Source organism: Equus caballus, chromosome 20 (assembly GCF_041296265.1).
Source record: "Equus caballus isolate H_3958 breed thoroughbred chromosome 20, TB-T2T, whole genome shotgun sequence".
NCBI classification, from domain to species: domain Eukaryota; kingdom Metazoa; phylum Chordata; class Mammalia; order Perissodactyla; family Equidae; genus Equus; species Equus caballus.
In genome coordinates this window covers 40,243,090-40,251,707 of record NC_091703.1, presented here as the reverse complement: position 1 = coordinate 40,251,707, position 8,618 = coordinate 40,243,090, and positions in this window count along the sequence as shown.

Sequence of the window (8,618 nt, the reverse complement as noted above, 5' to 3'; positions counted from 1 at the left end):
ATTTGAATGGCTGTGTCTCCACCTCATTGTCGCAAGGGAGGGAGCTTTCCTCCCTGAAACTCTAATGAGAATAAGAGCCAACACTTACTTTTTCAAGGCGCTTTGCAAGTATTTTCTCATTTAATCCTACAACAGCCAGATGAGGGGGATCCTCTTACTATGCCCATTCTACAGAAGAAAAAACTGAGGATCAGGGAGGTTAAGTTACTTGCCCAAAGTCACCCAGTAAGGACACAGGGGATGTCAGATTTCCAAAGCAAAGGTAAGTGTCCTACATCTCCAGAAAAGATTTGGTCAGGAGCCCGGATGACCACACTCTTGCTGCTCCACCCTCAGGCTTCCCTGCTCCTGGCACGCTGAGTGGTCCATGCCTGATGCCTCCTCTGCCACCTGCTCTCCCAGCCCTTCCAGAACCAATAGCCACTGCCTCTGTCTCCCTCATCCAGGCCTCATGGCCCACTGGCTTCCGGTGGCACTCATCCCGAGCCAGGGCCCTCCACTGACACTGGTCTTTGTCCTGGAGAGTAGAGACCGAGCCTTAGTGATCTTGGTCCCCAAAGTGCCTGTCACAGCTTCACGCTCCAGCACCTGTGACCCACTGGGGCCTCACACAGCCTCACTCTCTCAGAACTTCCCCTGAATAATTTCTTCCACCACATGCCTGGCCCCTCTCTGCAACCCTAAATCTCACTAGTTCTCCTTACTTTTTATTTTGCTTTTGCTTTTTTTGTGTGTGAGGAAGATTAGCCCTGAGCTAACATCTGCCGCCAATCCTCCTTTTTTCGCTGAGGAAGACTGACCCTGAGCTAACAGCCATGCCTATCTTCCTCCACTTTCTATGTGGGATGCCTGCCACAGCATGGCTTGCCAAGCGGTGCCATGTCCACACCCAGGATCCGAACCGGTGAACCCTGGGCCACCGAAGCAGAACGTGCGAACTTAACCGCTGCGCCACTGGGCGGCCTTTGTTTTTACTTTTTATTATGGAGAAATTAGAACACATTTAGCAAATTTGGCAAAAGTAAACAGAATAATATAGTGCAATCTCGTGAACTCATAACTCAGATCCAACTACCATCAACTCATGGCTAGTTCCACTCCATCTACAGCCACATTCACTCCCATTCTCACACCATTTTGAGGCAAATCCCAGACATCAGATGATTTTACCCACAGATATTTCAATGTGTATTTAAAAGATAAGGACTTATATATATATATGTGTGTGTATATGTATATATATTCACAAGCACGTACATATAATGGTAATATTTTTCTATATATGCGTGTATACCTATACATGTTTTATATAAATTATATACATGTATCTCTCTATATATATGAAACAATATTACCATTACGATACCCCGACATATTTAGCAATACTTCCTCAATATAATGAAATATCCAGTCAGCATTCAAAGTGCCAATTTCTCATAACTGTCATCTGCTATGGACTGAATTCTGCCCCTCCCAAAATTCGTATGTTGAAACCTCAACCCCCAATGTGGCTGTATTTGGAAACAGGGTCTTTAGGTGGTAATCAAGATTAGACGAGGTTAGAAGAGTGGGATCCTAATCTGATAGGATTGGTGGCCTTCTCAGAGGAGGAAGAGATCTCTCTCCATACCCTGCTCCACCCCACCCCTGCACGCTCTGAGGAAAGGCCGTGTGAGGATAAGTGGCCGTCTGCAAGCCAGGAGGAGAGGCCTAACCAGAAATGGAACCCTGCCAGACCTCGATTTGGGACTTCCAGCAGCCAGAACTGTGAGGAATGAATTTCTGTCGCTGAAGCCCCCCAGTGTGTGGCATTTTGCTATGGCAGCCTGAGCAGGTGAATTCACCAACACTTGAAAAAAAATCAGGATCCAAATAAAGTCCACACGTTCCAATGAGCGGTCCTGTCTGTGAACTCCCTTTTCATCCGCAGGTTCCCCTCATCCTTTTCATTTCCCCACACAAGGCAGCTCCGAGGATGCTGGGCCGCTGCTTCTACAGGTCCCACAGTCGAGACCGCCAATTTCAGCCCCGGCCCCTGGGTTCCCTGTCCGTGTGGTTAGACCTAGGGGCTTGAGCGAATTCATCCCTAAATGCCACTTCTTCCTGGCCGTCCTCCCAGGTCTGGGGAGGCCTCCCTCCTTGATGCTGCTCTCCCCTCAACGGCTGTGCCAGTTTCCTCTTCTGCCTCCCGCCAGACTGTGTGCTGGCTCCTTGCGGGCAGGGCTTGGGCACGCACACTGCCTGCCTGGTCCCCAGCCCAGTGTCCACACACAGTGGGACCTCAGAAGGCACGTGGAATGGACAGATGTCACGCCCTGAGCCCAGAGGCTTATCTCACCACTTGGCTGCCAGTGACTTGGGCTTCTAGAACAGAGTCTGGGCCCCAGTAGGGGGGCCTGCCCCTCACATGGGGGTGTGAGAGTGGGTAGGGAAACCTGCAGGAGGCCCCCTAATAGCCCAACTCCCAACGTGGCACGGGCGTCATCAGAGCTGCATCTGCCCAGGAGGGAGGGCCAGGATGCCCGCACCCTGAAACCGTCTTCCACAGCTCTGCCTCCCCAGTGCCCCCACCTCCCTGACCTAAGCCCCTCTCAGTTCTGCCAGCCTTTCTGCCTAACTTGCTTCTCACCTGCAGGCATCACCTGAGGCTCAGCCCAGGCCTTCTGGTCTCCTCATTTACACACACCCTCCACCACCTAAGAAGAACCCAGCCCAGAGGTCCCACAGGCACCACTTCCTGTCCTCCTACCCCAGCCTAAGTATGCCCAGCACCTGCAGGACATCATTAGGGGCATGTCCCACCTTCGCTTCCCACTCAATACACAGTCTCTACAACCAGCACCATTATCCCACAGAAGGAATCCCAATTCCTCGATGTGCCACCAAGACCTTCCTGGTCTCGCTCTGACCTACCTTCCCAACCACTTCTTTCTGACACACATCCGGTGTGGGTTATGACCTCAGGTGGTGGCTCTGCGCTGTGTCAGCTGAGCTCAGCTGAACCACAGTTCCAGCATTCCCTTCCCTGCACCGTTGACCATGGTGGCAGGAGGGGACGCAGCAGCCGTGTTTGCTCCTGAGGTCGGTGCAGGGCTGCAGCGCTGTTGCAGCTCACACATGTCGAAGCAGGTCTGTGGACTCTCTGCCCATCTCCTTCTTCACCTGGTCTGGCTCCTGGGCCAGGTGTGTGGTCAGCTCCAGGACAAAGGGTGTGGGATTCTTCTGCGGGTCACCTGTGTCATCGACGTTGGTGGCTTGGAGGGGTTCATCCTCCAGAGTCCCTGCTCTCCCTTACTGGTTCAGCTCATTCTTGCCCCCCCCCCCACATCCATCTTCCCTGCCCACTGCCTGCTCTGATGATTTAGACTCAGAAGCATCATTCTTTAAGGAGCGTCCCCATCGTATGAGGGCAGATCCCGTATTCTGTGTCACCCTTGGTTGTTCTGTTTCCCTCGTCAAATCTGACCCAAGGGCCTTGGGCCAGTAACAGAACTTCGACTTCTTCATCTGCGAGATGGGGATGATGATAGTGCCGACCTCCTGTGGCTGCTGTGAAGGTTAAGCCGGATAATAGCATGCGTAAGGCTTAGAGCAAGGCCTGGTACAGAGCAGGTGCTCAGTGACTGTCGGCTACAAACATTCTTATTCCTGACAGATCTTTTCCATGGCTCCCTGCTGCCTTGACCAATCAGTTCCTTTTGCCTGGAATGTCTCCACCCTGTCAACAGCCTGTCCATTTCCTACAGGAAGCCTGCCTTGATATCCACGGCTGGAAATTCCTTTCCCTCCTCAGAGACCTGGTGTTCCTCTCTGTTTACTCTGATCTCTTTTGCGCCATTCATTAAGTCATGCATTCAGTTGACAAGTATTTCTTGAGCACCTACTATGTGTCAGCACTGTGGATGAAACACAGTCTATTGCCCCTTAGCTCGTGGTCTAATGAGGAAGATGGGCCTGTTCACCACTAAAATAAAACGTGGGAAATGGTTTGTGCAGGGGAGTTATGAACCCTCAAACAAGGGGCGCTGAAGCCTGCAGAGGACGGGCTCCCTAGACAGAGGCAGCCTGAGTGATGAAGGATGAGTTAACTCTCAAGGTGGATAAGGTAGGAACAGCATATGCAAAGGGTGTGGGCTCGTGAGACCAGGGCAAGACTAGGAAAGAATAGCAGGGAGTCCAGCACGTCTGGGGGTCCAGGGCCGGGGAATGGTAGGATGTGGGCTGAGGGGCCCCAGGATCCTGGCCCTGGTAGGCTTTGTCTGCTGAGCAGAGTTGCTTGCAAGCTAAGGGGAGTGGGTACAGAGTTTTAAGCTGAGAAGCCCATGATCCAAAGGGTGCAAACATGTCTCCCTCTGAATAGGGGTATCTTCTTCATTTGAAGGCCCTTGGGGTCCTTGGCATTAATAAGCCTCATGTTTTCTCTCTTCTCTGCTTTGAAGCCCTAAGGAGGATGGGAAAGCTCAGTTCCCTGCAGCCCAGACGGGAGAAAGAGGGAGGGAGAGAGGGAGGAAGTGAGAGGGGGAGGAAGGAAGAGAGGGAGCGAGGGAGGGACACCCAAGCAGGACCTACAGGGCTGGGCAGTCGTGTGGCTGGCTGGTGAGAAATCTCTGCCCTGAGATGCAAAGGGGGCCTTGTGCGCAGACGGGGGGCACCAAAGGGCCTCTCACTGGCAGCTTGGGGGCAGCGGGGGGCCTTTGGGGTCCTTCAGAATTTGAGACCTGGATGCTGCAAGTATGTGCGTGAATATGTGTGGTTTGTGGGTGTATATGTCTGTATGTGGGGTGTATGGTGTGTATATGTGTGTATGTGGTGTGTGTGTGGATGCTGATGTGTGTGCGGGGTGTGTGCAGCATGTATGGGTACATATGTGTGGGGTGTGTGTATGTGTGGTGTGTATATGTGGTACGTGTGTGGTGTGTATTATGTGTACGTGTGCATGTGTGTGTGTGTGTGTGCAGGGAATCTCCAGGGGTTCATGAGGTGTAGCTTTTTCAGAGGAGAGTGAGGACTCCCCACATTTATCCCCACCAAGCCAAGGCCCAGGACGGGACAGGCTGGTGTTTTCCTGAGGCTTCCCCTTGCACGCAACCCCACCCCCAGCCTCAGCCAAGCGCAGTACCTGCCAAGAACTTAACGGCCTATGACAGACAAGCCAGTGAGGGAGGGATGACGTGGCTCCAGGGAAGATGCAGGCAGCCGGCTGAAACCTGTTCCTGTGGCTGGTGTAGCCCTTGCCACCCTCCCCATGCCCACCTCACAGCCCCCCCTTCCCCTCAGTCCCCTCCCTTCCCCTAATAGTCTTCCAGAGGCCCTGGTTGGGGGCTGTCTGGATGGTCACGTGGTGGGCAGAGGCCACACCACCAGTGCCAATGGGAGGCGTGGCCCTGCATGGCCAGTCCCTGACTTGGAGGGAGGAAGCTGAAAAAAGCTAGCCTCCCTCCAAGACTAGTCCTGCCTGTCCCCTCCCCCAAAAGCCAGAGCTGTCCCACTCTGTCCCTCTGTGGGCGATCCCACCATTTGCTGAGGCTGTTTCCTGGGAGGGCTTAGTGCTGCTGCCCGCCCCTGTCAGCGGGCATGGGTGCCAGGCCTCCTGCCCTTTACCTTTTCTGGGAAGCTTCCCGTATGTTGACTGCTGTGTACCTCTGCCCCTTTGTGGTCTGGGTGTCCCTAAATGTTACCGTCAGTCTGAGTGATGTAATTATTCAGAGCCAGTTTCGCTCTGTGAGGACCACGGGGAGGCAGACCCCACCTCCTCAGTACACGCTCCCGAGGGCTGGCTGCCCAGGCAGGGGTCTGCTCCAAGGGTGCAAAGACGGCTGAAAGACGAGCCAGCAAATGTGTGTCAGTCCTGACGTGGGTGGCCGGGAGGACGTCAGTGGAGAACATAAACAGCTCTTTCTTCCTCGGCGTGTGAACTCTCTCGTTTCAAAGTTGGCATTTGCAGGGATTAGGTGAGGCTGGTGCCAGGCCCTGGCACCCATCCCACTCTTTGGAAGGGACTCAAGGTCACCACGGGCAGACATCAGGTGGGGCCCAGAGAGAGAGGCGTCCTGGGAAACGGGGAGTGAAGAGGGAGGGGCAGCGTGTGTGAAACAGGAGCAGGGCTGGGCAGGAGGCAGGAGATACGCCCCCGGGAGGCTGGGAGGGCGCCAGAGGGAGGCATCATGTTTCTGGGGGAGGCGAGGGGGCCCAGCAGAGCCAGAGGCCGGGTCTGGGCAGGGAGGCGCCAGATGGGAGCCAGCAAGACTGGCCAGAGTCCAGGAACGGTGCCAGGCGGTGCCTGAGAAGGCGCCCAGCGTGCAAGCTCGCTCGAGGCCAGCCTGCGAGGCCTTACCGCCCAGGGCCGGCTCCTTTGATCTCCAAATGCTGTGGGCCTTTCTCAACTGCTGGGGCCTCCACTGCAGCTCGTGGAGAAACATGAGCCGTTTGGAGAGAATCGACAGGTTTCCAAGCAGAGAAAGAGAACAAACCGTTCCTGCCCAGCCGGCCGCCCTGCACTCTGGCAACCTTTCTCCCACGACCCGTTTCCCAGCCTGAGCTATTTCTTCCCATCTTCCCACACAACACGAGGAGCTGTTCTCTGCGGGCGAGTCCACCATTCGCCACCTTCTCCGTTCCTAAGCTCCTCTTTTAAACAGTTCCGGGACAGCTGTGATGTAACCCGCCACACACAAGCCCACAAAAATCCATTTCTCCCACCAAGAGCGGCACAATCCCTTCCTCTCTTCCCACCAGGCTTCTCCCTTCCTTCTTTCCTTTCAACAAATAGCCCCTGTGCCAGGAACTTGGGGAAATATGACAAATGACACTCTTGAATCTCACCTGGGTCTTAGTCCTTACAAGACCCTGAGGGAGCTGGCCCGGCTTATCTGCCTCTGTGTCCCCAGGAGTTAGCACAGTGCCTGCACACAGGCTCCCCTCACAGCCTTCCTGAGTCCCGAGCACAGAGGAGCAGGAGCTGTGCGAGAGCGTCGGGCTGTCTTCCCTCTACCTTCGTCCTCTCTCAGTTTGGCTTTGGTCTCCCCCAACCCCATTCTCCACGTTGACCGGTTCCATCAAGCCGCAGCTTTGTCCCTTCTTGTCGCCCAGGGCCTGACCCCTTGGGACTTGCACACACCCTTCAGTTTTCCACCCATCTCGGGGCTCAGTGCTCCAATGTCTGTGAGCTACCACCCTCCCTAGTCACAGTCCCCCGCAGGGCAAATCAGAAAGAAGCTGGCTGCGCGTCCACTACTCTAGCCTCAGTTTCCCCACTCTTTTTCAGAGCCACCTTCCTCTGGTTTACATTAGGGATCTATCTAGTTTGTGACTCACTGGGTGTCACAGCCGAGTCTGTAGCCAATGGCCCACAAGACCCAACTCCCTGACCTCATTTCCACCATTCTCCCCTCTCTCACACTGCTCTGGGCATCTGACTGCCTCTCTGCCCTCCAACCTGCCAGACAAACTCTCACCTCAGGGCCTTTGCACTTGCCATTTCTCCTATGGAGAACTCTCTTCTGCCATATATCTGCATGGCTTACACCCTCGTCTCCTTCAAATCTTTGCTTAAACGTCGCTTTCTCACCAAGGCCTTTCCTCACCCCCACATACTTCCCAAATTGCAATGTCACCACACATTCCCAGTCCTCCTCCCCTGCTTTATCTTTCTCACTTATCGCTTTCCAATATACTGCTTTCTTTATCATGTGCATTGTCTGTCTCCCTCGCTAGAATGTCAGCGATATGGAGGGAGGCATTTTCATCTGTTTTGCTTACTGCTAAATCCCCAGCATCTCCAACAGTGCTTGGCATGAAGTGGGTGCTCAATAAATACTGGCTGAAGGCATCAAGGGGATTCTACTTTCTGTCCCTCTCGAGCTCTCCCTGGGCAGGAGCTCCAGGGCGGCAGCTTCACCGTGAGTTAATGTTCATTCTGCTCCGGACCCTGCTGGAACACGGGCCCCAGTCTCCTGACAAGACGTCTCTTCCACCTGGTCCCCAGCAGAGGTGGGGGGAGCGAGCCACACCTCCCTTACTGTCCTGCCCCTTTATTAGAGGCAAGAATGGGAGCTACAGGCCTGGGGAGAAGAGAGAACTTAAACTGGAGGCTGCATGTGACTTTTCCCCCAGTCCATGGAGAAAGCACCTTCGGTGGTACTTTCCTTAAAAAATAAAAAAAAATGGTGCACACTGGAATCATCCTCTGAGGGGCTTCTCTAAAACGTTTTAATTTCCAGACTCTGCCCCAGAGATTCTTAGTGAACGGTCTGGGCTGAGGCCTGGGCTTTTTTTTTTTTTTTTTTAACTCCTTTAGTGATCCTGATGCTCAGCCAGGATTGGGAATGAGAGGTTCCGGCAATGCCTCGGGCGGTTCTGTTGTCCGCTGGAGTCCCAATAGCACCAAGAGGGAGCGTGTGCACCCTAAGGTGTCAAGTCTGGCTCTCCTGCTCGGGGAATCGTGCGTGTGCATGGAGAGTCTTCAGCTCACCCATCAGGTAACTGTTCACTCACACATTCACACACTCACACAAACACACACTGTTCTACCACAAAACAACTAATCCTCAGAGATGGCAAAGTCTAAACCGGGATTTACAAACTCAAATGCCGACTAGAACCAGGCAGGTAACACGACT